Raw genomic sequence first — 27,266 nt, 5'->3', positions numbered from 1 at the left:
AGTAGCTGCATTCTGTGACATGGCTGATTGAAAACTGCAAGACTGAGGGTCAGTCCAAGAGGTGCACTTTCTTTAATAGGAAAACAGATCCTCAGAACTATTTATGTAGAAAGGTTTTATTGGCCTTTTCATTTCCAAGGGATTTACTTTAACTGCATTTTACACAAAAGAGTATTATGCATGAAAATTATCTACATATGAGTGAAAGAAACTCTCTCTCAAATGATTTGTCCTCATTTTTCCACTGATTTTAAAAGCTATTGAAAGCTCCAACTGCACTACATATATCTTTAAGACAGTTGAAATTCAGATAATGAATTGTCTAATGCTGAGTGCTTGAAAAGGAAGTTTGCTCAGTGAACTGAAGTGCATGCTGTTATATTTCAATTTATAATTAAACTTGCAACATGCTGTCACCATATTAAAAATATAAACCTTCAGATCATGGTATGACTGTTACTAAATATGGTGTATCTGGCAGCAACATATGCCAGCAAGATTCTCCAAAATATGGAGAATCTAAGTAATTTTTTATATGGGTATCTAAGTAATTTTGTAATGGTTTGTTTGTTTGTTTGTTTGTAGTAGAACTAGACAACTAATGAATGCTTTGAGAATGGAGAATAGAGCAGAAAAAACAGATGATCCATGATCAGATGCATGACATGTTCATCTGTATAAGGAATTATATGGAAATACATATGCCTGAACCAGAAACAGACAATGTTGTTATTTTGATGCAAGCACTTCTTTAGTGTCCTATTAAGATGTTGTTTTGATCTTACAAACAATATGACTACTACAGTTGTAAAGATGCACTTTTTGTTTTAAGTTCTGGTACATTAGTTTTCATTTTTAACAATTTCTTTGCAGTTGGAGAAACTCATTTCTTAGCACAAGTTGTTTTACCACCAAAGCTAATTGCAATATTTCAAAATGTCATTGTCACGAGTGCAACAACTTCATTATTTGCTAAATCAATTTGGTCATTAGCAGAAAATAAGTTTCATTTCTTCAAAAATTATGTACTTTTTAAAGTGAATTAAGATGACAGAAGAACATTTTCCTAGAAATAAGAAAAAACAAGAACTAGGGTCAACATTTCTACATCTAACTTAATGTTAGGGTCCTAAGCTTCACAGTCTTCTAAGTCTAAATAAAAGTGGCTTATTAGTTGTCAAAAGATGTTGAGCACCTGCAGCTCCTATTGAATGCAATTAGATTTGTCATTGCTCAGCTGTTATGAATATCAGGCCATATGCATGCCTAAATATTAATTTAGGATCATAACTTATGGTACTCAGAATTTGAACTTTTAGCCTAGAACTATGAGGAGGACTATTGAGAACCAAAAGTACGGTAGCCTTTTACTCCTGCATAGCCAGTGCCATCATAGGTCAACAACTCCTGAATGCTGCTAGCCCAGAAAAGCGGCAAGTAAGTAATCCATCCCCACTGCTTATCAGCAAGATGTGGAACCAACTGGGGTGGGAAGTGGGGAGAGGCAGCCTTCTGTTGATCCTCAATTTATTCCTTTTGTACCCATGAAGGTTGCTTCCACAGTCGCCCTCACAATGCAAGTAAGAGGAGAAATGAGAGTACTGGGATTCTGGGCCCTTAAAATCCCAGTTATTTTTGAGGACATTCTAGGGCAGCAGGGTTTCTATCTTCAGGTGTCCACTCAACTACATTGGAAATATCACTGCCCTGTAAGGGTATGTCTACACTACCACCCTAGTTCGAACTAGGGTGGTTAATGTAGTCATACAAACTTGCAAATGAAGCCCGGGATTTGAATTTCCCGGGCTTCATTTGCATGTTGCCGGGCACCGCCATTTTTAAATGTCCGCTAGTGCGGACTCCGTGCCCGCGGCTACATGCGGCATGAACTAGATAGTTCGGACTAGGCTTCCTATTCCGAACTATCTGTATGCCTCGTTCGTGCCGCGTGTAGCCGCGGGCACGGAGTCTGCGCTAGCAGACATTTAAAAATGGCGGCACCCGGCAACATGCAAATGAAGCCCGGGAAATTCAAATACTGGGCTTCATTTGCAAGTTCGTATGATTACATTAACCTCCCTAGTTTGAACTAGGGTGGTAGTGTAGACATACCCTAAGCCCTTTCCTCTTGCAATTGACAGCGCAATTTTAGTACTGTAGGCTTGCTGTGTCACTTGTGCAGCCCACCCCACCTTCTCTTTCTGGTGATCACTCAGTCAATGGCAACCTGTCCCTACCCTTTCTCATACAGGTGTCATTCCTCATTGCCCTCAGCTGGGGAAGAGAAGATTCCCAGATGCTGCCTATGGAAAGAAATTAGGGTTTAGTTTAGTGACTATATGGCATCCCTGCTTCCATTCAGGTTATGGATGGCCTGGAGCCCAGCTACCTCTGTCCCATAGAGCTGGCCCACAGCAGATAGTTCAATAGTAGTTTGAATTATCATTGTGGACAACTGGAGTCACAGCAGAGGGGCAAATTCTATTCTCACACATGCAAGTGTAACCCGCACACCTAGTGTGGTTCACTGACCAATGCAGTGGCACCTAGACCACAGCAACAGTTAAGATCAAGAGAGCTCTACAGCATAGGCTGAGCAGCAGCTGGCTTTTAGCTCAGAGGGTAGCAACACCTATAATCAGCTTCAGAGGGTCCCAGGGTTCAAATCTACCCTGTGGCGGTTACACAAGCCCCAGAGCTAGAAGATGGAAAGCAAAAAAAAAAAAAAAAAAAGTCACCCTCTGCTCTATTACAACAGAAAGGGGGGAAGCCAGTTCTGATAACCTTCATATACATACTTTGATTGCAGTTCTACAGTGTTCTGTTGTATTATCTGGGCTCTGTTGTATTATATGGCATTTGGAAAATGTAAGTGTAAATATATGTAGGAAAAGGAGGAGATCTGTGGAAAGAAGTTCACCCTGATCTGTCAGGTTGTGGACACCAAGGCTGTCTCTACATTGGCAAGATTTTGCACAAAAGCAATCGCTTTTGTGCAAAAACTTGCTGCCTGTCTATACTGGCCACGAGTTCTTGCGCAAGAACACTGACGTTCTAATGTAAGAAATCAGTGCTTCCTCTCAGGAATAAGCTCTCTTACGCAAGTATTCTTGGAAACGTTCTTGAGCAAGAGGCCAGTGTAGACAGGCAACATGAATTTCTTGCGTAAGAAAGCCCGATGGTTAAAATGGCCATCGGAGCTTTCTTGTGCAAGAGAGCATCTACACTGGCATGGATGCTTTTGCGCAAAAGCAAATCTTTTGCGCAAAAGCACATGCCAGTGTAGACGCTCTCTTGTGCACATACTCTAATGCAAAAACTCTTGCGTTAAAGAGTATTTGCGCAAAATCTTGCCAATGTAGACGTTGTGTGGGAGCCAAAATTCAACAAAAGAAGGAAAGATTTTACCAGATACTGCTGGAGAGAACAGGGACTCTGACCAGAGTCTTGCTTTCCTTTGGGTTTCCTTCCCAGATGTGGAGCAGACTTCGTAGAACTTGGCCTGGCAGAGACAGGCCTAATAGTGCATACTTCCCTTCCTTTAGCCTGTCTGGTGCAGGTGAGTTCACTTGACCATGCTGAATCTAAATGGATTTGAGAGTGAGATGTAGATTGGTGGGGGTGATTGCTTTTTGAACAAGCATTCTGGGATTTAACAATTAATTGCAACTGTGGGGTTGGCTGTAATTCCAAACACATTGCTTGGGGCTTGCTTTTGTCATTATATGTGTATGTTGTTTTTCCCAAATAGAGGAGTTGCCAGTGCTGTGTTCCCAAGGACTCCTGAGAGCTTGCAAGCAGGGAAGAAACACCAGTAAAGGAGACCAGGCAGAATTAAATGCAACATTCCTGAAACCTGGAGCAGTACAGATTTCATGTGGGAACTTGAGCCAGTCATTTCATTTATTTTGAATAGAACTCCTAGGATGCGTCTAGACTGGCAAGATTTTGCGCAAAAGCACCTGTTTTTGCGCAAAAACTTGCCAGCTGTCTACACTGGCCTCTTGAATTTGTGCAAGAGCACTGAAGTTCTAATGTAAGAATTCAGTGCTTCTTGAGCAAATCCTTTCCCGCTCCCGCTCAGGGATAAGCCCTTTTGTGCAAGAATACTTGTGCAAGAGAGCCAGTGTAGACAGGCACCTTAATTTTTTGCGCAAAAAAGCCCCGATGGCTAAAATGGCGATCGGGGCTTTCATGTGCAAAATCGCATCTAGACTGGCCACGGATGCTTATGCGCAAAAGCACTTTTTGCGCAAAAGCATCCGTGCCAATCTAGACGCGCTTTTGCGGAAATACTTTTAATGGAAAAGCTTTTCCGTTAAAAGTATTTCTGCAAAATCATGCCAGTCTAGATGCAGCCCTAGGGTATATCTATATGCACAGCAGTATAGCTGTACCAATACAGTTGAGCTGCTTCAGCTTGTGTGGTGAAGATGTTGTATGTTGATGGGAGAGAGTTCTCGTGCTAGCAGAAAGAACACCTCCACAATCAGCATAAGCTATGCCAATGGGAGATGCTCTCCTGGCACCAGTGCTTATGTCGGCGTAACTTATATCCTTTAGGGGAATAGAATATTTAAACCCTTGAGTGACATAAGTTTTACAAACATTGGCTGTACCTATGTTAGGTAGCCCAAGATTACATTCATTGTGGCCTTTTCCTGCTATTAGCAGTACCTAGGGCAGAGGTGGGCAATAATTTTTAAGAGGAGAACACTTCAGAAACGTGTGGAAAGGGCAGGGCCTCAGGCAGATGGGGTGGGGCCAGGAGACTTTTCATGCTCCTCCTGCCCCAAGGCCAATCAGGGCCTGGGGTGGGGGAAGCATGCAAAGTCCCTTACCTCCTACCCCCACCCTACCAGGGGCGTGTAGTGGCTTGGAGAGAACCACCGGCTGTTTTAAAACAGCTGGTGGCTCCCTCTAATACCATGTTCTCCTGGTTGGGGGAGGAAACTTCGCGTGCTCCCCCCAACCCCAAGCTAATCAGGACTTGGGAGCAGGGGGAGCATGCAAAATCTCTTGCCCTCTGCCCCCACCTTGCCAGGGGCATGTAGTGGCTAGAGAGAACTGCTGCTGGCTCCCTCTGGTGCCATGTGCCCCTGGCGGGGAAGGAGAGGCCTGTGGAGGCTGTCTTGCCCACCCCTGACCTAAAATTACACATTGAAGTAACTTAGGGTACATAGGTGTAAGTGAAGGGAGAACTATGTGTACCATATTGCAAGTAAGCAGCTGTGGAAAAGTAGTAATGCTAGGGAAATAAAGGGAGGTTTGCTTCAGAGATGCCATGGATGTGGTAGATACATGTTTATATTGGTACTGAAAATTATCTGATCAAGTATGACCTCACTTTTGCAGCATTCTGCACCACATCTGTGGCATGAAAGAAGACCTTCTTGCCTCCTCTCCTACCAACATCAAAATATCAGTGGGAGAATAAATAAAACAAGATCCTGTAAGTGAAAAAAAGTTGCTTAACTGAGCTACAGAGGAGGATGAGGAGGAGGAGATGGAGATGGGTTATAATCTTCTCGTCAGTTTCCAGTGAAGGATTTTACAATAGCAAGTACTGTAGGTAAATAGTGGTTGGGAGGTCTCAAATTGCTGCTGCACAGGCAGCCTGCCATCTTAAAACTGTCACTTTTCTCACTGAGTGCCTCTTTTCCCTCCCCCTCTTCGTTATTTCTTCCTCAGATTAATATTCCCCCACTCTACGGGTTTATTATAACATGCAGGGATTTATTACTCTTGCATTTTAGTGACTGGTCCTGGTTAGGTTAGGAGCTGACTTACAGTCCAAAAGGCTTGAACGCTAGAGATGAGCAGAGAAACTTCAGCTGCACCAAAGTCTACTTGGACATAATTCGACATTTTCCAAATGAAATATTTTAGCTTGTCATTTTGATAATACACTTTTTTTTAAATGTAATATAATAGCAAGTCAAAAATTGAAATGAAATGTTTTAATCAACCTGCAGCAAAAGTTTATGTTGCTCATATTTGGAACAGAGCCACATTCAGAAAATCCTTCATGAAACAGAACTTACCCAATCAAACTATGCCTTTGGTCAAAAGACATGTCCACACTTGAAGCTGGAGATGTAGTTTCCTGCTCCAGGAAACATACTTAGGTAGCACTCCTTCTTAGCTGGGACTATGGCTATATCTATGATCTAGCAGTATGATTCCCAGCTCACATGGGCATATTCACACATATCCACACTAACAATAGTATTGGAGCTGCAGTAGCATGCACAGAAGTGAGCAGCAACATAGGATAGCTGCCTCAGGTATAAATGATATAGATACATACTTGGCCAGCTTGTATTGCTGCTTCCTCTGCTACCACAGCTATATAGTGGGGTCTCAGTCTTGGTGCTTCTACCTGCTACCGTAATTTAGTTACTAACAACACCTCTAAAACAAAGGTATGGAAACTGTTATACCCTATCACTTCTGTCAACTCCCCTTCTTCCCACAGCAGGGGAGGGGCCATTCTTCACTTCTGAAAGCAAATTTTCTAACTTTGAAAGTGAGGCTGTGACTCATGTCCTATCTCCTCTCCCAGCATAGGAACTACTGCTACTTGTGTGCTGCAAGGAAGGTGATTTGTAATGTTTGAATAACCACGTTCAGATTAGTGAGCCAGTAGATAGCTTCAGGAGTGATGTGGTGATGCCACTGGCAAATGATTGAAGCCGTTATAGATTTATAATGTGGTCCATCGTTTACAACCCGTGTCCACATTGACAAGGTGAATTGTCTCATCTTGTGTAAGAGACATCAGCATCTGTCATGCATGTTCTAAAACGAGTCAGCATGTGCCATGTTTTCTAAGTAGATTGAAGCCTAGAAGTTGATTGATCTGGTGTTTGTTTGGGACATGTGCATTATCCCAGAATACTGTCCAGCATGCCCCAGGATTGTATGAGGACAATTTGGGTATGTCTAGACTACATAGCTCCATTGACAGAGCCATGTAAATTAGTTTACCCCACATAGTCAGTGGAGCGGGGATTTAAATAATTCCCGCTTCATTAAAACAAAAATGATCGCCGCGCTGTGCCAACAATCAGCTGATCCGGCATAGCGTGGCAGTCTAAACGTGGATTGGTCGACAGGGAAGCCTTTGTTGACTGCTCCTGTAAACCTCGTTTCACATACCCTTTAAGAGCTGTAGCACAATCCCAAAGAGACTTGTGAGATATGAGATGTGTCTTTTGAAGGTTCTGGAAGTCCTCATGAATTGGTAAGTTCAGATTTGCTGTGATTCGATTGTACACATGAGCTGTGTGTCTCTCTGGATCTGGGAGGTGGGCAGCAGAGAATCTCCATGCCAGAGTGGGCAATCTTTGAATAGGAACCACTAGTGGGAATGAGGCTTCTAAAGGCTTTGCCAAGACTCTTTTGGGGAAGGGGCCTTAGCCATGCTCCTTTAGTCTTCGCTGTCATCTTCTGCTCAAATGGACATTTTACAGCTGTAACTCTCACACACTAAAACCAACGAGGAGTCCTGTGGCACCCATAAGGCTAACAAATTTATTAGGGCATGAGCTGTTGTGGGCTACAGTGCACTTCATCAGATGCACAAACTGAAAGAATCAGATGGAAGGGATATATACTTACTGTAATGGGGTCAGATTCCTTGCTGAGTGAGTGGTAGAGACTAGTGTTCCCTCTAAGCACCGAGCCTCTGGCTGGGTGGGGCTGATTAATCACCTGTGTATCTGTGTTGCTGTCCAGCTTATAGGGAACACTGGTAGAGACCTCTGCCACTCACTGGCCCCGAGTTGGGACCCGGTGGAGCAGGGTGGGCCTGGGTCCCCTTACTGGGGCTGTTTACCCCTAATTGACTCTGGCTGTGCTGCATTGCACTAAGAGCCATGTCCTATAGACTCAAGCCATTTGGCTGTGCTGCCCTAATATAAGGGCTACTCTATTGACTCTAGCCATTAGGCTGTATTACCCTAGACAGGGGCTTGCTTTTATGGACTGAAAGAGATTGCCGGCAACTCAGCAGCTGACAGGGTGGCATCCACAATCCTGGGTGCTCACAATCCAGGGACAGGGTGTGCATACACTGCTACACTTACATACATACACAGGTGGAAGTGTTACATCAGTGCTTATTATCAGAGGTGTAGACATGTTAATCTGTAGCCACAAAAACAACAAGGAGTCCTGTGGCATCTTAAAGACTTAAAGATTACCTAAAGGGGAAAATTACTTTTGTAAGGAGCGTGCCATACCCAGTCCATATTCTGGCCCATTCTGATGGTGTCAAGTTTGCATATGAATTCTAGCCCAGCAGTTAAACACTGCAATCTCTTTTTGAAGTTTTTTTTTCTGTAATTTTCTCTTTTAGGTACACTTGCCTTTGTATCAACTGTTGGAAGTGGGCCACGTCCTTCCGGACTGAATTAGCCTCATTAGCATTGATATAACACTCCCATTTCTGTATAAATCCTTTCCACTTTATGCATCTGACAGAGTGAGCTACACCTGTTAAAAGCTTATGCCCTAATAAATCTGATAGTTTTTAAGGTGTGTCGAAGCAAAAAACGCTCCTCTCTGTTTAGGCAGCTAACAAACAGCTTTATTAATTAATAAAGCACAACATGAGCCAAACATGGTCCCAGCAAAGCCAGGCCCAGTAAGGCTGACTAATACAATCAATCCTAGTATCTTTATACCCTTAGCCAAACAGTCTGACATCAGGGCATCCAATTACAGAAATCATCAATTAAACTTGGAAAAACAAAGTCTTTTCAGCAAGATGGCGGACAGGTCCGAGGGAGTGCATCTCCTGTCTCAACCAGCCCAATTAACACATACCAATAGCCCATCCTGTAGGCCTTTTCTCACACGGTGACAGAAAGTTCACTCTGGTCTATGTGCCAAAGAGAAAAGCTGAAATGGTTTCTGTTATACAAGATGGCTTCTAGCTAAATATGAAATGGTTTCTATAGTTTCTACAGGTGCCATAGGACTCTTCATTGTTTTTGCTGAAACAGACTAATATGTGTACCCCTCAGAGACTTCTCACACACTACTTATCAGTAAATACTATTGCCTGCCTCTCCCTCAAAGCAGGAAAGGGAAGCATGAGTGTCATAAGACACAAATTTCAGAGAGGTAGCCGCGTTAGTCTGTTTCAGCAAAAAGAATGAAGAGTCCCGTGGCACCTTAAAGACTAAGAAATCTATTAGGACATACGCTTTCCTAAGCTGCCACTCATTTTGTCAGATGCTGTCGCAGGGTGCCCCACCCCGCGCAGCTTGGCCCTGGGGTCGAGCCTTTACTCTCACAGGCCCGGAGGCCTAGTCCAGCACAAACACAGGCCCTGAGGCCTAGTCCAGTCTCGGGGTGGATGGGGTAGGGGGGTCTGGGCCCTCCCTCGCCACCGGACCCCAAGCCAGGGCCCTATTAGTGGTGGGAGGTTCCCACCACTGGCTCAGCAGGGGGGTTGCCCCAAAACGCACCAAGCCCACCGGGACATTCCCTGCCCCCTGCCCTTGGTTGCTTCCTACTCTAGCCCCGTGGCCGACGGAGACCCCACTTGCAGGCGCTGGGCTGGCAGCGGCCGTGGCATTGGCAAGTCCGGCATCTGGGGCAGCAGCGACAGGGATGTCCCCCGTGGCGGGGCAGGCTGCCCACCACGGTTGGTGTTGCGATTGGGCTCGGCCTGGGGACTGTAGCAGCGGAGGCGGCCAGCCCGGCGGCTCTTGCTCCGGCAGCAGGTCCAGCTGTGGGTCTAGAGGCTGGGCAGGAGTTCCTCTCTCCCTGGAGGCCAGCCCCCTCTGAGCTGTCTCCCTGGCCTTTATATCTGGCCTGCAGTTGGAGCATGCCCAGCACTGCTGCGGGGGCGGGGCCTGCACAGCCTAGCAGGCCAGCTGGCTCCCCCCTTGGCCAGTGTGGGGCTGGACCGCCCGGTCACAGATGCATGAAGTGTAAGAATCAGATGGTAGAGTTATAAACCTACATACAGAGATAGGAGTATTACAACAGTGTTAATGAGGCTAATTCAATCAATTCAATTGTGGTGGGACTGGTGAAATGAAGAGTTGGCTGGAGCCATTTTCTCCTGGAAGTGATGGTGTCCCACAGCTTCATGATGCCATTGATACCCCTGTTTTCTTGTACTCAAACCTAAGTATTGATACCATTATGCCATTATAAGTATTTGCATTGTTATGCCACAATGCATCCAGCATGTGCATGACTACAGGAAGGCTACGTCTACATTGGCCCCTTCTCCGGAAGAGGCATGTTATTTTCAAACTTCAGAATAGGGAAATCAGCGGGGGATTTAAATATCCCCCGCGGGATTTAAATAAACATGGCTGCCGCTTTTTTTCCGGCTTGGGGAAAAGCCGGAAAAAAGCGTCTAGACTGGCCCGATCCTCCGGAATAAAGCCCTTTTCCGGAGGATCTCTTATTCCTTCCTGAAAGTACCTTTATTTAAATCCCCCGCGGATTTCCCTATTCTGAAGTTTGAAATTAACATGCCTCTTCCGGAGAAGGGGCCAATGTAGACGTAGCCGAACAGAGTATTCCAGCTCTGTCCCTCGCTGGGACTCAGCTAGGTCATATTTCCAAAAGGAGTCCAAAAGATACATCTTGCTCATTGAACTTGGAGAACCAGAGCTTTCCTCTATTCAGAGCATCTCAGACACAACCCCCTTCATTACCTATTACAGTTCATGTAGGGAGAAATTGTCCAAGGATCTACCACTAATCCATTACACAGGACTGTGACCTAGGTAAGGGCCCCCCAAAAGGCAGCACATTACATACATTATATCATCAGTAATGAAGAATCTGATGTTGGTTGTATCACAAAAACCTATTTGATGACACCACAAGTCCTGTGCCAGCCCACCTTGTCCACCCAAGATACTCTGCTCATCCCGGACCCAGTTTTGTGCCCTAGGTTACAGTTTTAGGCTGCCATGTGGCATAAAGCTGCTGCAGTGAAAAGAAGAATCAAGCCCCTTGTTTCTGTTTCAGATCCATGATAAAGCTTTGCCTTTTACTTCATGACTGTATGGTTTTCTGAATAGCCTCTTGGGAGGGTCTTTGTGAAAGGCTTTTTGCAAGCCCGAGTGAGTTATGCCTGCTGGTTTCCCTGTATCTGCTGTTTTGATGACATGGTTACATCTTTCTAATAAGTTAGTATGACATTTCCCCCTCCGTCCTGCAACAGAGACATGGCAGCAGCAAGAACTGGCACCAGCCAACTCTTCATAGCACCAGCCCCACCAGAATGGGCAAGGGACTCCGAGTAATCTAGAAGGGGGCCAGGTCTTTTGCTCTTCCAGTCATCCTGTCCCTTCTTCTCCCAGCAGGGACAGAGCAGCAGCAGGAAGTAGGTCCAACCAGCTGCATCAATCTTTAGAAAATTCCAGCTAGTACAGACAGCTGCAGTGCATGTCAGTAAAATGGGATACTATGAGCACATCAGACTTGCCCTCTGCTCCCTACACTGGCTTCTCATTGAACATCAAGTCAAGGTCTCAGTCTTTATCTTTACATTTTCCAATGCAGTAGTTTCTGACCTTTTTTATACCGCAAACCAGCAAACCCATTCACAAACTTTTGGTGGACTGGTAACGTTGTATGTGCATATTTGCATATTTATTATGCAAATTCATTCATGTATTTGCATATATCATTAAGATCAGAGTTTGCAGATATCTACAACACTAAAAAAAGATGTTAAAAGAATCTTTTCCTTTCATATCTTAAGCCATTAACACCATTTGCATGACTGAAAACATACAACGTAATATTATTGATAACTGACATGATTAATAATAGCGTAAATTAAAAATTGTACTCATACACTTCATTTAATGGGACTTCCGCTGTTACATCTTTTCGCACATTTCTTTGAAGTTTATATCATAAGTGGTCAAATTCAACTTCATGTGCATGCGCGCGCGCGCGCGCACACACACACACACACACAGCTGGTGGTCTGGCCAGATTGGGATAGAACCAAAGCATCCCTCCTTGCTCTAACCATTAGCCCACATTCCCCTCCCCTTCTCACAGAGAATTCAGGCATCCGGCAGCCCAAGTGGCTGCCAAAGATGAAGCTGGTTGCTGTGCAGAGGCTCAGGGGGCTGCAGTGTACCCCAGACTCTGCCCCCAAAGCCGCTACAAACAGCTAGCTTCAGCAGCCACCAGCCATGTGCCCGGGGTATACCCCAGCCTTGGTCCTGGAGTAGCAGGCATGGGTGTGCCTGGCAGTGTGCCATGGCCCAGCAGCCAGCAGTTTGCAGCCTGGCACTAGTCCATGGACCAGAAGTTGGGAACCACTGGTCAAATGGCTTGGCCTTGCATATGTAAAAGGTCCCCTAAAGGTCTGGGACAAAGTCCATAGCTGACAGTTGTTCTTCTCGGCCATGATGGAACTCTAGTCTCAGGGTAAAGTTCATATGTGCAACAGACAATTTTTTTGGGGGGGAGGGAGTGTCAGTCAAACTGTGCAATAAGCTCTCCCAAGATGCTGACATGGTGTTGTGTCTGGAAGCTAAGAACTGAGCAAGGAGGGATGATGACAGGCAAATTGGGCTGACAGGAAAAGGGAAGATCAAGGCAAAAGTGAGATGGTCTGTGAAAGCACAACTGTCAAGCTTAGAGTAAAAATGAATGAGATTTCGGAAATTACATGTGACATAATAAAAATATAATGGAAACACACTGCTAGTACTTTTATTCCCAGGACATTATAAATTGCTTTAGCATGAAAGCAGAATGCACATATCTCTGAAAGAAGTGGAATGGTAGGTCTGCAGAAGCAAATGAAAAGGGAAACAGAAGAAAAGATGAAATATAAATAAAAATACAGGAACAGCAAGAGACTGAATAGATAAAGGAAGAATGAAAAATTAACTAAAGCAATAATGAGCATACACAGCAAAAAATATAAAGCTTTAAGAAAAAAGTAGGAGGCTTAGAAAAACAAATAGAAGCAAATAAAAAATACCACATAAAAAGTGGGAAATGGAAGAGAGGGAAAAAAAGCCATAAGGAAGTTATGAATATAAGAAGATAAATTTTATTTAACATTAACTTCTAATACCATTAGCTCACAGACATTTACCTTCCCCCCCTCCCCCCCACATCCTCCTTCTGTTCTGAAATTTGATTTGTCCTTTTCATATGTGTTCCTTTTTTAAAATTATATCCTTTGGTATATATGGTTGTGACTATTTTCTTCCACTATTTGATCTGAGGAAGTGGGTCTGGCCCACGAAAGCTCGTCATCTAATAAACCATCTTGTTAGTCTTTAAAGTGCTAGATAGTCCTGTATTTTACTCGAGAGAGAGATCTTGGAGTCACTGTGGATAGTTCTCTGCAAACCTCCACTCAATGTGCAGCAGCAGTCAAAAAAAGCAAATAGAATGTTAGGAATCATTAAAAAGGGGTTAGAGAATTAGACATAATTTTTCCCCTCTATATAAAACCATGTTACGCCCACATCTTGAATACTGTGTACAGATGTGGTTGCCTCATCTCAGAAGAGATACAGTAAAACTACAATTGTCTGGCATCCAGTGGTCCGGCACTCCCGATAGTCCGGCACCAACTGGAACCCAGAAGTGCTCCAGCCAGCTGGATAATTGGAGCCGCTGCACGCCGCTTCCCCAAGTCTGCTGCTGTCACTGCTGAAACTGACCAGTGGCAGACTTGGGTAAGCTGCGGAGCAGAGCAGCTGGGGTGCTGCCAGGCGCCAAGCAGGGGGGTGAGCGGTGGCGCTGTGGGACCAATCTGGCAGCACCCCAGCTGCTCTTCTCCGCGCTGCTTCCCCAAGTCCGTGGCTTGTCAGTTTCAGCAGCAGCAGCGGTGGACTTGGGTAAGCAGCGCGGAGCAGAGCAGCTGGGGTGCTGCCAGGCAACGAGCAGGGGGGTGAGGGGCGGCGCTGCGGGACCAACCCGGCAGCACCCCAGCTGCTCTGTTCCACACCGCTTCCCCAAGTCTGCCGCTGCTGAAACTGACGAGTGGTGGACTTGGGGAAGCTGCAGAGCAGAGCAGCTGGGGTGCTGCCGGGTTGGTCCCACAGCGTTGCCCCTCACCCCCCTGCTCAGGGATAACTACTGCAGGGAGCCAACTCCCCTCTCCTCCCCTCCCAGAAACTCTCAGCTGCCGTGCGGGACTTCCCCCGCCTTCCTGCAAAACAGCGGAGGGTTTGCCCCTTGCCACGCTGTTCCTCGCCCACCCCCCAGACACAGTGCGGGTCTGGCAAACTCATCACAGCTCCACCACTGGAGTACCTCCTGATACTCCGGCATATCCAATAATCTGGCACTACCTAGGTCCCAAAGGTGCCCGATTATCGAAAGTCTACTGAATATTGGCATTGAGGAAAGGGCAACAAAAATTAATAGGGTTTTGGAACAGGTCCCATGGGAAGAGAGATTAAAAATACTATGACTTTTCATCTTAGAAAAAAGGAGTCTAAGGGGGGGACATGAGAGAGGTCTATAAAATCATGACTGGTGTGGACAAAATGAATAAGGAAAAGTTACTTGTTCCCTTAGGGTATGTCTACACTACCCCGCTAGTTCGAACTAGCGGGGTAATGTAGGCATACCGCACTTGCAAATGAAGCCCGGGATTTGAATTTCCCGGGCTTCATTTGCATAAACTGGGCGCCGCCATTTTTAAATCCCTGCTCGTTCGAACCCCTTGCCGCGCAGCTACGCGCGGCACGAACTAGGTAGTTCGGACTAGGCTTTCTAGTCTGAACTACCATTACTCCTCATTCCACGAGGAGTAACGGTAGTTCGGACTAGGAAGCCTAGTCCGAACTACCTAGTTCGTGCTTTCTTGTAGCCGCGCGGCACGGGGTTCGAACGAGCAGGGATTTAAAAATGGCGGCGCCCAGTTTATGCAAAAATTCAAATCCCGGGCTTCATTTGCAAGTGCGGTATGCCTACATTACCCTCCTAGTTCGAACTAGGAGGGTAGTGTAGACATACCCATAAGTTAAGAACTAGAGGTCACCAAATGAAATTAATAAGTAGCAGGTTTAAAACAAACAGAAGGAAGTTTTTCTTTATGCAGCGCACAATCAACCTGTGGAACTCCTTGCCAGAGGAAGTTGTGAAGACAAGGACTTTAACAGGGTTCAAAAAATAACTAGATAAATTCATGGAAGTTAGGTCTATCAATGACTATTAGTCAGGATGTGTAGGAATGGTTGTCCCTAGCCTCTGTTTATCAGAGGCTGGAAATGGATGACAGGAGAGGGATCACTTGATGATTACCTGTTCTGTTCACCCCTTCTAGGGCATCTGGCATTGGCCACTGTCGGCAGACAGGATACTGGTCCAGATGGACCTTTTGGTCTGACTCAGTATGGCCTTTCTTATGTTTTTATGTTGTAATACTAGAAACCAAGTCAATTTCTTTCCACATCCCATCATCCTATTTATCCCCCTCCCTCAAACTCATACTGATTTATGTACATTTGTCAGGTATTGAATGTGTTAAAAATGCCCATGTAGCACATGGGTACTACTACTACTACTGTTAATGAGCCTTTGTGACCAATTAAATGCAAATAACAGAAGCAGTGTGATCCAATGGCTTGTTTGTGGTAATGGGGGTCCAAATATCTAAGTTCATTACCAAATTCTGCCACTGACTTCATGTGCAAGCTTCAGCCAAATATCTGTGCCTCAGGTTCCTTTTCTGAAGAAAAAGGGGTAAAGTGATGCTCACCCATCATTTGTAAAGGTTTTGGGATCTTTGTAGGGAAGCCACAATATAAGCATAGAATACTATTTTTTTAAAGAAGAAGTTTGAAGAAACCAGTAGTTAATAAATAAAGGGTGGTTTTGCAGTGAAGATTTGGTGCTAGGCTACAGCAGATGTGAGGTCAGTCTGGTTCAGCTATACATTTCCTGTATGGCCTTGGCAAGGGAGTTTATTGGAGGGGTAGGTTCTCGGGCGAGTATATTTGAGATGTGATGTATGGAATGACCTTGAGTAAGTCATGTTCTCTTTCTTTCTGCCTCCGTTCCTCATCTGTAAAATGGAGGTAATACTTCCCTGCTCCTTTCCTTCATCTCTCAGGTCTACCTAAGCATAAGGTCTTTCAGGCATGAGTTCCCTGGTACTATGTGTATATATAGCATCTAGCATAACAGGCCTCAGTTACGATTGGGGCCTTAAATTTCCACTGTAATAGAAATAATAAATAGAGTTCATGGTCACTTTTACATTATTAGTTGCATGTTATTTGGGTAGTGAAGCCACGGAGTTAAATAAAATATATTAATCAAGGGGCAAAAATAGTTTTCTAGACATCAACTATAGTTCACATAATACAGAGATGGTTTGTAAAGGATTGATAGCTTCTAAGAATCTCTGTTATGTTCTAATTCTAGTCTCGAGAGCAGAATTCAATAGAAAATTCACAATGGATTATTAAGAGATTATGGCAACATCGAAGTTGTGGTGGAGAATCTGCACCGAAAGGTTAAAGACTACCACGCCCTTAAATTAGCATAATCCTTTAAAATAATGTATTATGGTGGGTGAACAGTTAGACCATATTCCACAGTTGTGGGCTGGGAAAGATCCAAATGTGGTGAGATAGATATCTCACTCTTGACACATTAGAAAAGGGAGCATATCAAGTTTGGTTATTCTTAGAAAAGATTAAAAAGGCAAACATTTATATGAATCTTTCAAAATATAACAAAAGTTGAGGTCTTGGAACTAACCACAATGGCAAGCCAAGCCCTATTCAAGAGTTAAGCAGTAACTAAACAAAATACATGGAGTCCAAGTACTATTTGTGTTCTGCAGTTTTTTCATTTTTACTCTATGCCCATCCATTCATCCTCATGAAATTAAAGCCACGCAATGAAAAATACAAGTGGATTCTGGCAGAATGCTTGAATAACAAGTCAGATTTGTAGGAGTGAGTGACAAGCCAGGATGACAGATAAATATTAATTAATGGAATCCCATGCTTATGCAATACATTGAGACTAATCCTAAGGCACATCATCTGTTTTGGGGGGAATGCATCCTTGTGTATTCAATAGAGAGACATAGTTGTGGCTGGTTGACAATAACACCATGGACAAGATCATGGAAATGTCCTGAAAGCTGTCAGATATTAGTAATCTGTTATTAATTCAGTTATTCTGTGGTAAAGAGAAAAATAGATCAACAACAAACATTGAGCAGTAAATATGCCTCCTACTTTTCTTCAGGCTATTTTTTTTTCTTAAGCTGGCAGTAGGTATTGTAGCAAATGTGCATGTGCAGCTAAATGGTTGTATGAACTGCTAATGGAGCTGGTCTGAATTTGCCTCAACATATCTTTGGGATGTCCCAGAAGAGACAATGGGAATAGTTTTGGTTTCTTGTAGTGGGAGATATCTAATTATTCTATTTCATCTTTTCCTTTGTGGTTATCATTAGCATTTAGACCATGGTATCATCTTTACTAACAAATCCTCATTCTCTGCCCTTGAAGTCACAAATAGAGCAATGACCCATCCATATTTTCTGCAGTATCTCAAAGATAAGTACTAAATCAAGTGGGAACAAGCACAGGAAAGGAGGTGGCAGGTACTATTTCTAAAACTTGTGTTTAAAGACACTGAGGTGAATTAGTGTTGGCATACCATGCATGCTCCAAAGATAGACTTTGCCTGTCCCTGGCATCTGTGATGAGTCAACAGCTTCTGTTAGACAGGTGGAGCTGTCATCTGTTTCAAGCACAAATACAGTGACATTCAAAGAGATGTGATGATAAAATTGTTTCTGAAAATCCTGCCATATCAGTGATAAATGGGTATCTACAGACGCTCAACTCCTGTACTGCTGTAGATGAAAGTCTGGGTTTTGAGGATTCAAAGATCTCCATACTGACCATACATACTAAATAATTTTGTTATTTATACTGTAGTAGCACTTAGAAGCCCCAATTGAAACCCTCCTGCACTAGGTGCTGAACAATCACACGGTGGGAGAGATAGTCCTTGGCTTAAAGAACTTGCATTGCAAATAGACAAAAATAGAGAAAGGGTGGGAAGGGAAAAAGAAGCACAGAGAAGTTAAATGATTTGCCCAAGTTTACATACCATGTCAGGTACAGTAACAGAACTCAGCTCTTGGGATTGCCTGTCCAGTGCCCAAACTTCTAGCACATGCAATTTTCTCTTTGCATGTTATAGCCCAAACTACTTGCTATAGCTTTCAGTATAGTTTCTGTAGTAAGTGATATGTTTGTTTGGTCTGTAGTTAATATGAAAGCATAGGGACTATATTAGTATTGTTGGACAGAGACTATTTTTTGTCATCACTGTAGCATATCAAAAAATGTAAAAAGAACCTCTCCCAGGAATTATAACACACAGTGATGATAAATATCCTTAACAATATGGTAGAAATACTATTTATGAAAGAACATTAAGTCATACTGGGCTGGAGTTTTACTAATGGTATTGAGTAAGGTCTCTTTTCTTTGTAAGTATCATCTCTATTATTGATATTCAGTAGAGACCTGATGTTTATTAGCTGGTAAATGTAGAAAATGGTGACTGAATGTTCAAGTTCACTAGTTATATTTGCTGAAAGCAATAAAATGTGAAATAGTTTTACTGTCAGCCCCAAGTCTGTCATTTATTTGTAGGTGTAAAGCATTCATAAATGGACAAAATAGTGAATGTTTATAATAGTGCTGTATAGAATCAGTCAGATGTTATATTCTTCTGCTTTTGCTGCTGCTACTGGTATTGTGGGTTGACACTATGCATTATTTAAATCTCTAGGCCAAGAGGCTAGGGAAGATAACTGTCTAGACAGCCAGCTTCTACAATTGAGACTATCACTCTTCTCCAATGGAGGACTGAACTGTCTTTTTTAAAGTCTGGTGACACATTGTGGGGTGCATCTCACTGCAGAGTCTAGTTCTTATCACACTTTGGGGGAGAGGGACTATAGATGCATTAAATTGTTGTGATGATTTGTTGTACAACCACTTGGCAGCAGTACAGTCAATTCTAGTCTGTCTCACTTTCCTATGTACTTCAACAGCCCTTAGTGGCTTTGGAAAAAAAAGAGAATACTATTTATTTGATATGTTCCATTGAAGCTAATGTGAATATATTTAACAGTATGTAAACAATAGGCCAAATTCAATGTGGTTTTATGCCTGCTGGGACCCTGAGATTGGTGGGCTTGTAGAGGATGCTAATTTCAAACTTGGCCCACTAGGACCAGTAACTAATAGTACAAGATTTAAAAAAAAAACTATGATTTTGTGGTGTTATTTATATCACAATATTGCTTAAAGGCCCCAGTTTAGGTTGAAACTCCATTGTGCTGGTCACTGTATCTGTGCATGGCAAGAAACAGATTGTAGCTCCCTTCCCTGAGAACAAAAGGTGTGGAAAATAAAATATCATGAGCCTAATTTTTCAGGTTGGGACTCATGCTCAGAGATTTGCCCAAGATGACATAGGATATCTTTGCTAGAGCCAAAAAGTGAACCCCAGTATCCTGAGTCCCACCCCACTACCTTAACCACAAGATCATTCCTTGTAGTAAGGATTCTGAGAAAACACTAATCAGACAACAAGGCCTCAAGAGGCTGCAGACTCCTTGGATGCTGCGTTTGTCCAATCAGTATCATATATATAGTAGCCCAATGTCTGAGAGTCTGTAATGCTGAAATGCTGGCTGTTCTCTCTGGGGGGTGCTGTTGCCTGAAATGCTGGCTGTTCCCTCTGGGAGGCGCTGTTGTTGAAATGCTGGCTGTTCCCTCTGGGCGGCCCATGCTGCATGGGGTGTGCGGCCCACTTGCACTGCTTGCTCCCCCACAGTGGCCCAGCTGAATAGCGCAGAAGTCAGCCAAGTGCCATGGCAGGAGGGGAAGAGGGGTGGGGCGGTGACGTACATGGTCAGGGGGCGGGGCCTGGCCGTGTATGTCACCGCCCCGCCCCCCTTTGCCTCCCGCCGTGGCATTCAACTGATTTCTGCACCGCTCAGCCGGGCTGCCACAGGGGAGCCCAAATGGACGCTTGCTCCCCTGCGGTGGCCCAGCTGAGCGGCGCAGAGGGGCGAGTGGTGACCATTTGGGCTATTTGGGCTCTGCAGTCCCCTGAGTGAGAGGCAGAAGGGGGAGGAGAAGAGAAAAAGAGAGACAGAGAGAGGCAGGAGGCAGAGGAGAGTTGAGAGAGAGAAAGGGGGAGGCAGTAGGAGGAGGAGAGAGAGTGAGAGAGAGAGAGAGAGAGAGAGACGGAGCGAGAGACTGGAGGCTCAGGAGAAAAGACCAACGTGGAGGAGAGACCTGAAAATCCCGTCTTATGATGGGCTAATTGGCTAGTCTGAAAATAATTGCTTCCTATCAGGAGTGTGATTTCAGATTAGGAGTGGGAGGCACAACTCAGTGTTGTCTTCAAGTCGTCATTGTCAAGTCCAAGTCGAGTCTCAAGTCACTACACTTCAAGTCGAGTCTCAAGTCCCTAAAGTCACTTTCGAGTCAAGTCCCAAGTCAAGTCTCAAGTCTTAATTTTAAAAATGTCAAGTCACTTTTATAGAAGCCATCAATATCAGCATTTTTGGACAATTTTTTCACCAAGTCGATTTAATAAAATTAGCAAGTCTCAAGTAGAGTCTCAAGTCACAAACAATGAACCTGAGTCGAATCTCAAGTCAAGTCACCTAGGTGACTTAAGTTGGACTCGAGTTCCAGTCGTGGGACTTGAGTCAACAACTCTGGCACATCTCTCAGCTGATAAGAGGAGAAGAACAACAGGGGAAATGGTCACTTGAAATGTGGGGATGGGGGGCACTGATTCCTACTTTTGGAAGGTAATAATTATTCAGGTACTTACTGCATTAAAGGACCTACTATATGATACACAATAGTGACAAAATAGTTCAGAAAGTCATGATTTTTTGTTAAATTGTTCTGTAATCTGCAGCATATTAGACAGTGTCAGTTATTACAATTTTAAAGTTGTATCTATATTTTCAAGGTTATGCATTTAGATAAAAGATGTGAAGATTCCTTGATTTATGCCTGCTTAGTTTTTCTAATCCATTACATTTAACAGAAGTAGATATAGTAAAAAGAAAACCAGTATATTATTATGTAAATTAGTACATTTTAATTTCCAATTGAATACATTGTGGAACTCAGCTTTACAATGACACCACATTTTCAAAAACTAATGCATTTTAATTAATATAAATATATTTTTGCTTACACTTTTTTTCTCACATTTGGATATACTAAATTGCACCATTAGGTATTCCAGAAACCAATATGTTTTGTGCACAGATTTGTCTTTTACTGAAACTTAGTTTAATTTCTCAGGCTGTATATTCTTCACCCCATCACCATAGCCTGATTTTGTTTCCATGGCAATGAATGAAATAGCTGGACATATATACGTGTGTCTGCTGTTGTTCATGCCCTTCAGGTCCAAAGTTCTCAAAGAACCATATCCTATATTGATTTCTGTAAAGTTATGTCTGATTGACAATAGCCTGTAATATCCTGAATGAACTTTATTGAATTAAGTTAAACCTTGTTGAAGTAGCTTTAATATCTTTGGGATCCACTCTATTTAAAACGCAGAGCGGTGTGTGTGATTGTGGAATTGTGCATATATATCGTCTTTAAGATATTCATACAATCTCTGGAAGGTATTAGGAACTTCAAAAGGGCTTTTTTTGGGTGGTGATGGAGAACAATTCCTTGGGGAGGAAAATTCATTGGGGAAAGGAGAATGCAAATGACCCTCTTTGAATCTACACATTTGAGAGTAAACCCCGGGGAAGAAGAAAACATTGTATACTAATCTCCTGCTTCTGGAAATTCCAGATCAGAGACCTCTGAGTTGTATAACGGATGGACTAAACATGCTTTGATCGTGCTTGTTCTAATCTGAAACTGTTATGAGTTTCATCACAAAGCAGGTAGTGACAGAGGGAAAGGAGAAGCAGTGAGTGGCTTCCAGCTATAGGGTCCCTGGGTGGGGGCCCAGAGTAAAGGCCTGCCCCCCTTGCTTCATTGACCACCGAAGAGACAGGCCAGCCAAAGAACTGCAGTTTGCCCCTGAGGGAGGTGCTGGAGTGGGGGTGCAGTTCGCCACTGTGGCATGAGGCCAGGCAAAGTACTGTCAGTACTTCCCAGAAGGGAGAAAGACAATGGAGTTCGGGGGCAAAGCTGGAGGACCAGGCCCTCAAGAGGACACTGTGATCCTGAAGTGACATGGGTCCAGCCCTGAAAACAGTGGAGACAGTAGCGTGATGGTGGTGTACTCAACTGGACTAAGCTAATTTCCAAAGTGGCCAGCAAGAGGCGCCCTGTTACACCAAAAAAGGCAACAACTAGACGCCTCAGTGCAGGTGCCACTGCTGGGCCACTGAAGGGAAATACCTGCGGAGTTGCTCTGGACTCAGAAACTGTGCATTACAAGTGACTTTTGATTAATGCTCAGTCATGCTAGTAATTTAACTCTTTTGGGGTTAAATCCTATTAGCCTCTTCTAAATAGTCCCATTGTTCCTCACCTTTGTACCTTGCCAACATTAATTGCAAAATGCTCCCATTAATGAATAGCCATTTTAAAGTTCCCTCGTACCAGTCAGCACGCTCTGGCCCATGATAATAGAATTCCAGACCTTTCCGATACAAACTCTGATTTTCTACATCTTGGTATGCCTTGGGGAACTTTCTGTTCATCATGGTGGCACAATCTTCAGCCAGCCAGTGATTTCACAGAATAGAATGTTCCATGATATCTACAGCTTATCTCTAAGACGTAGTAGGAGCTAATATTCTAATCTAAAAGGTGAGAGAGAACAAAGCCCACAAAAATACTATAGCTTTTACTAGTATCTGTGTTACAATATGCAATCACTTATCATGGATGTGCAGTTCCAGCTAGCCATAACCGTTCTCAGCCCACTCCTGGCCCAGACTTCAGAAGCACAGAATGTTTTGACTAGAGCTCACTGAAACTGGCCAGTCCAGGGTGTGATGAAGATGGCAGTTACCAGAGTTACCTTTTACACTGATCTTGCCATGCCAAGGATGCTAATCTTCAGTGATGTTTCTGAGTGATTGTTGCCACCAGATTCTTACATAAAGAAGTCGCATTAACTATAATTTGCTGAATAGCAATAAGGGCACCAATATGGCACCTTACAGTAGTCTCACCGTCTAAATAGAACCTGAGTCCTAAATGTTGAAAAAGCTACCAGAAGGTTGAAAAAGCTACCAGAGGAGAAGCTGTTCTGGATTTGGTTTTAACAAATAGGGAGGAACTAGTTGAGAACTTGAAAGTGGAAGACAGTATAGGGGACAGTGATCACGAAATAATAGAGTTCATGATCTTAAGGAAAGGCAGAAGGGAGACCAGCACAATTGAGGTTATGGATTTCAGGAAGGCAGATTTTGATAAGCTCAGAGAACTTGTAGGTAAGGTCCCATGGGAAGCAAGACTGAAGGGAAAAACAACTGAGGAGAGTTGGAAGTATTTCAAAGGGACGTTGTTAAGGGCCCAAAAGCAAACAATTCCGCTGTGTAGGAAAGATAGAAAATATGGCAAAAGACCAGCTTGGCTTAACAAGGAGATCTTGCATGATCTCAAAATAAAAAAGGAGTCATATAAAAAATGGAAACTAGGACAACTAACAAAGGATGAATATAGGCAAGCAACACGGGAATGCAGGGGCAAGATTAGAAAGGCAAAGGCACAAAATGAGATCAAACTAGCTACAGGCATAAAGGGAAACAAGAAGACCTTTTATAAATACATTAAAAGCAAGAGGAAGACCAAGGACAGGGTAGGCCCACTGCTTAGCGAGGAGGGAGAAGCAGTAACAGGGAACTTGGAAATGGCGGAGATGCTCAATGACTTCTTTGTTTCGGTCTTCACCGAGAAGTCTGGAGGTGTGCCTAACGTAGTGAATACAAGCAGAGAGAGGGTAAGTTTAGAAGATAGGATACACAAAGAACAAGTTAAAAATCACTTAGGAAAGTTAGATGTCAGCAAGTCACCAGGTCCTGATGAAATGCATCCCAGGATACTCAAGGAGCTGATAGAGGAGGTATCTGAGCCTTTAGCTATGATCTTTGAAAAATCATGGCAGACAGGGGAGATTCCAGAAGACTGGAAAAGGGCAAATATTGTGCCCATCTATAAAAAGGGGAATAAGAACAACCCAGGAAATTATAGACCGGTCAGTTTAACGTCTGTCCCAGGGAAGATAATGGAGCAGGTAATTAAGGAAATCGTATGCAAACACTTGGAAAGTAATAAAGTGATAGGGAATAGCCAGCATGGGTTTGTGAAGAACAAGTCATGCCAAACTAATCTGATAGCTTTCTTTGATAAGATAACGAGCCTTGTGGATAAGGGAGAAGCGGTGGATGTCATATACCTAGACTTTAGTAAGGCATTTGATACGGTCTCGCATGATATTCTTATTGATAAACTAGGCAAATATAACTTAGATAGGGCCACGATAAGGTGGGTGCATAATTGGCTGGATAACCGTAGTCAGAGAGTTGTTGTTAACGGTTCTAAATCCTGCTGGAAAGGGATAACAAGTGGAGTTCCTCAAGGGTCTGTTTTGGGACCCGTACTATTCAATATCTTCATCAATGATGTAGATATTGGGATAGAGAGTACTCTTATTAAGTTTGCAGATGATACCAAACTGGGTGGGGTTGCGACTTCTTTGGAGGATAGGGACATAATTCAAAATGACCGTAGCAAGTTAGAGAAATGGTCAGAGGTAAACAGGATGAGGTTTAATAAAGAGAAATGCAAAGTGCTCCACTTAGGAAGGAACAATCAGTTCCATACATACAAGATGGGAAGCGACTGTCTAGGAAGGAGCATGGCGGAAAGGGATCTAGGGGTCATAGTGGACCACAAGTTGAATATGAGTCAACAGTGTGATGCTGTTGCAAAAAAAGCAAATATGATTCTAGGTTGTATCAACAGGTGTGTTGTAAGCAAAACTCGTGAAGTCATTCTGCCGCTCTATTCTGCACTAGTTAGGCCTCAGCTGGAGTACTGTGTCCAGTTCTGGGCGCCACATTTCAAGAAAGATGTGGAGAAATTGGAAAGGGTGCAGAGAAGAGCGACAAGAATGATTAAAGGTCTAGAGAACATGACCTATGAAGCCAGGCTTCATGAACTGGGCTTGTTTAGTTTGGAAAAAAGAAGATTAAGGGGGGACATGATAGCGGTTTTCAAATATCTAAAAGGGTGTCACAAGGAGGAAGGTGAAAATTTGTTCCTCTTGGTTTCTGAGGACAGGACAAGGAGTAATGGGCTTAAAGTGCAGCAGGGGAGGTTTAGATTGGACATTAGGAAAAAATTCCTAACTGTCAGGGTGGTCAAATATTGGAATAAATTGCCAAGGGAGGTGGTGGAATCTCCCTCTCTGGAGATATTTAAGAACAGGTTAGATAGACATCTGTCAGGGATGGTGTAGACGGAGCTTGATCCTGCCTTGAGGGCGGGGGGCTGGACTCGATGACCTCTCGAGGTCCCTTCCAGTCCTATTATTCTATGATTCTATGATTCTATGTTTCTTAGAATAAAATATTTTTATTCTAAGTTCAAAATTTGAGAAAGATTTACAGCATGGAAACCTGGCAGCATACTTCATTTTAATCATAAACTCTATGGGTACGTCTAAACTACATGCCTCTGTCGGCAGAGGCATGTAGATTTGTTTGTTCAGCAAAGGCAAATGAAGCCGCGATTTAAATGATCGCGGCTTCATTTACATTTACATGGCTGCCGCGCTGAGCCGACAAACAGCTGATCAGCTGTTTGTCGGCTCGCGCGCTAGTCTGGACGTTCCCCCTGTCGACATCAAAGCCCTTTGTCGGCAGCCTCGGTAAACCTCATTCCACGAGGAATAACGGGACTGCCGACAAAGGGCTTTGATGTCGACAGGGGGAACGTCCAGACTAGCGCGCGAGCCTACAAACAGCTGATCAGCTGTTTGCTGGCTCAGCGCGGCAGCCATGTAAACGTAAATGAAGCTGAGATCATTTAAATCGCGGCTTCATTTGCCTTTGCTGATCTGTCTAATCTACATGCCTCTGCCGACAGAGGCATGTAGACTAGACACAGCCTTTGACAAAGCTTATTGTTTCTAGAGCATGTATGTAATTTGTTTTCTTAGTCTTTTGCAAACCTGAATGTACTAACTTCTATCCATTATAGCTAGATGCCTTTATTCCCAAGCACTGTTCAGCTGAAAAGTTGTAATATATTTTTATTTTGTTTAATAAATACTTGATGTGAGTGTTGAAGAAATGGCATTTCTTTCTAATTATGAAATAATAAAATGTATTATAATGTGCTACTAAAATGATCAAATCATGGAATGTAGTTGCAAAATCTGTGTTCTTTTTCTTGGAAGCACAATGGTAGGAGTAACACAATGTATCCTATTCAGTTCAGTGGCATGGCTTTAGGCACTTCATTTATAGAATATCTCTTGTAGTATCACTTATATTGCTCTAAGCACTTATAGTGCTCTAAGCAGTTATAAGTCTAAGTGTAAAAGAGTAATAGGATAAATCACCAAGTGTTAAGCTGCAGAAGTTAGCTAAGTCAAAATCTTACAGAATTTGTAACCACAATTTTGTAACCAAAAATTTATTTCCATCGATACATAATTAGAAAGATTCTACATCTGAGCCATGTCTACACTACAGATAAGATCAAAGCAGATGCAGCTGATCTTCCGAGGTTCAGATTAGCAGGTCTAGTGAAGACACGCTAATTCAAACTGAGAGGGTGCTCCTGTTGATGCCAGTAGTCCTGCTTCTACAAGTAATAAGGGAAATCGAAGGGAGAGTATGTTCCCTTCGACTTCCCTCAGTGTGGAAGGCACCAAAATTCTAGTTAAGATCATTCGACTTAAGCTACATAATTAACATAGTTGAAGTTGCATATCTTAATTTGAATTTATCCCCTAGAGTAGATCAGACCCTGGAGTGAAATTCTGGTCCGACTAAAGCGAATGGGAGTTTTTCCTTTGACGCCAATGGTACCAGGGGTTCACCCTAAGAAAATAACCTTCTGTACAGGAAAGCAGGCTCTGCCTATCCTAAAGATGAATAAGTCGACTTGAATTAATTGCAAGTTTAAAAAAGTGCAAAAGACTGGAATAGAAAATGTAAAATAAAATCTACATGAAGTGGTTTTTCCCATAAATCAGTGAACCATATAGTAACTCTATCT

At 43.3% G+C, this 27,266-nt stretch overlaps 1 protein-coding gene across 3 annotated transcripts in view; it reads left to right on the top strand.

Annotated features, from left to right (window-relative positions):
* Window positions 1–27,266, top strand: part of HTR7 (5-hydroxytryptamine receptor 7) — a 62,605-nt gene that overhangs the window by 14,757 nt on the left and 20,582 nt on the right. The gene's annotated exons all lie outside the window — the stretch shown is intronic.

The sequence above is a fragment of the Pelodiscus sinensis genome, chromosome 8 (assembly GCF_052426305.1).
Source record: "Pelodiscus sinensis isolate ZL-2025 chromosome 8, ASM5242630v1, whole genome shotgun sequence".
NCBI lineage: Eukaryota > Metazoa > Chordata > Testudines > Trionychidae > Pelodiscus > Pelodiscus sinensis.
Note: the sequence above shows the minus strand (reverse complement) of the source record. Positions and strands in the feature narration are given on the sequence as shown.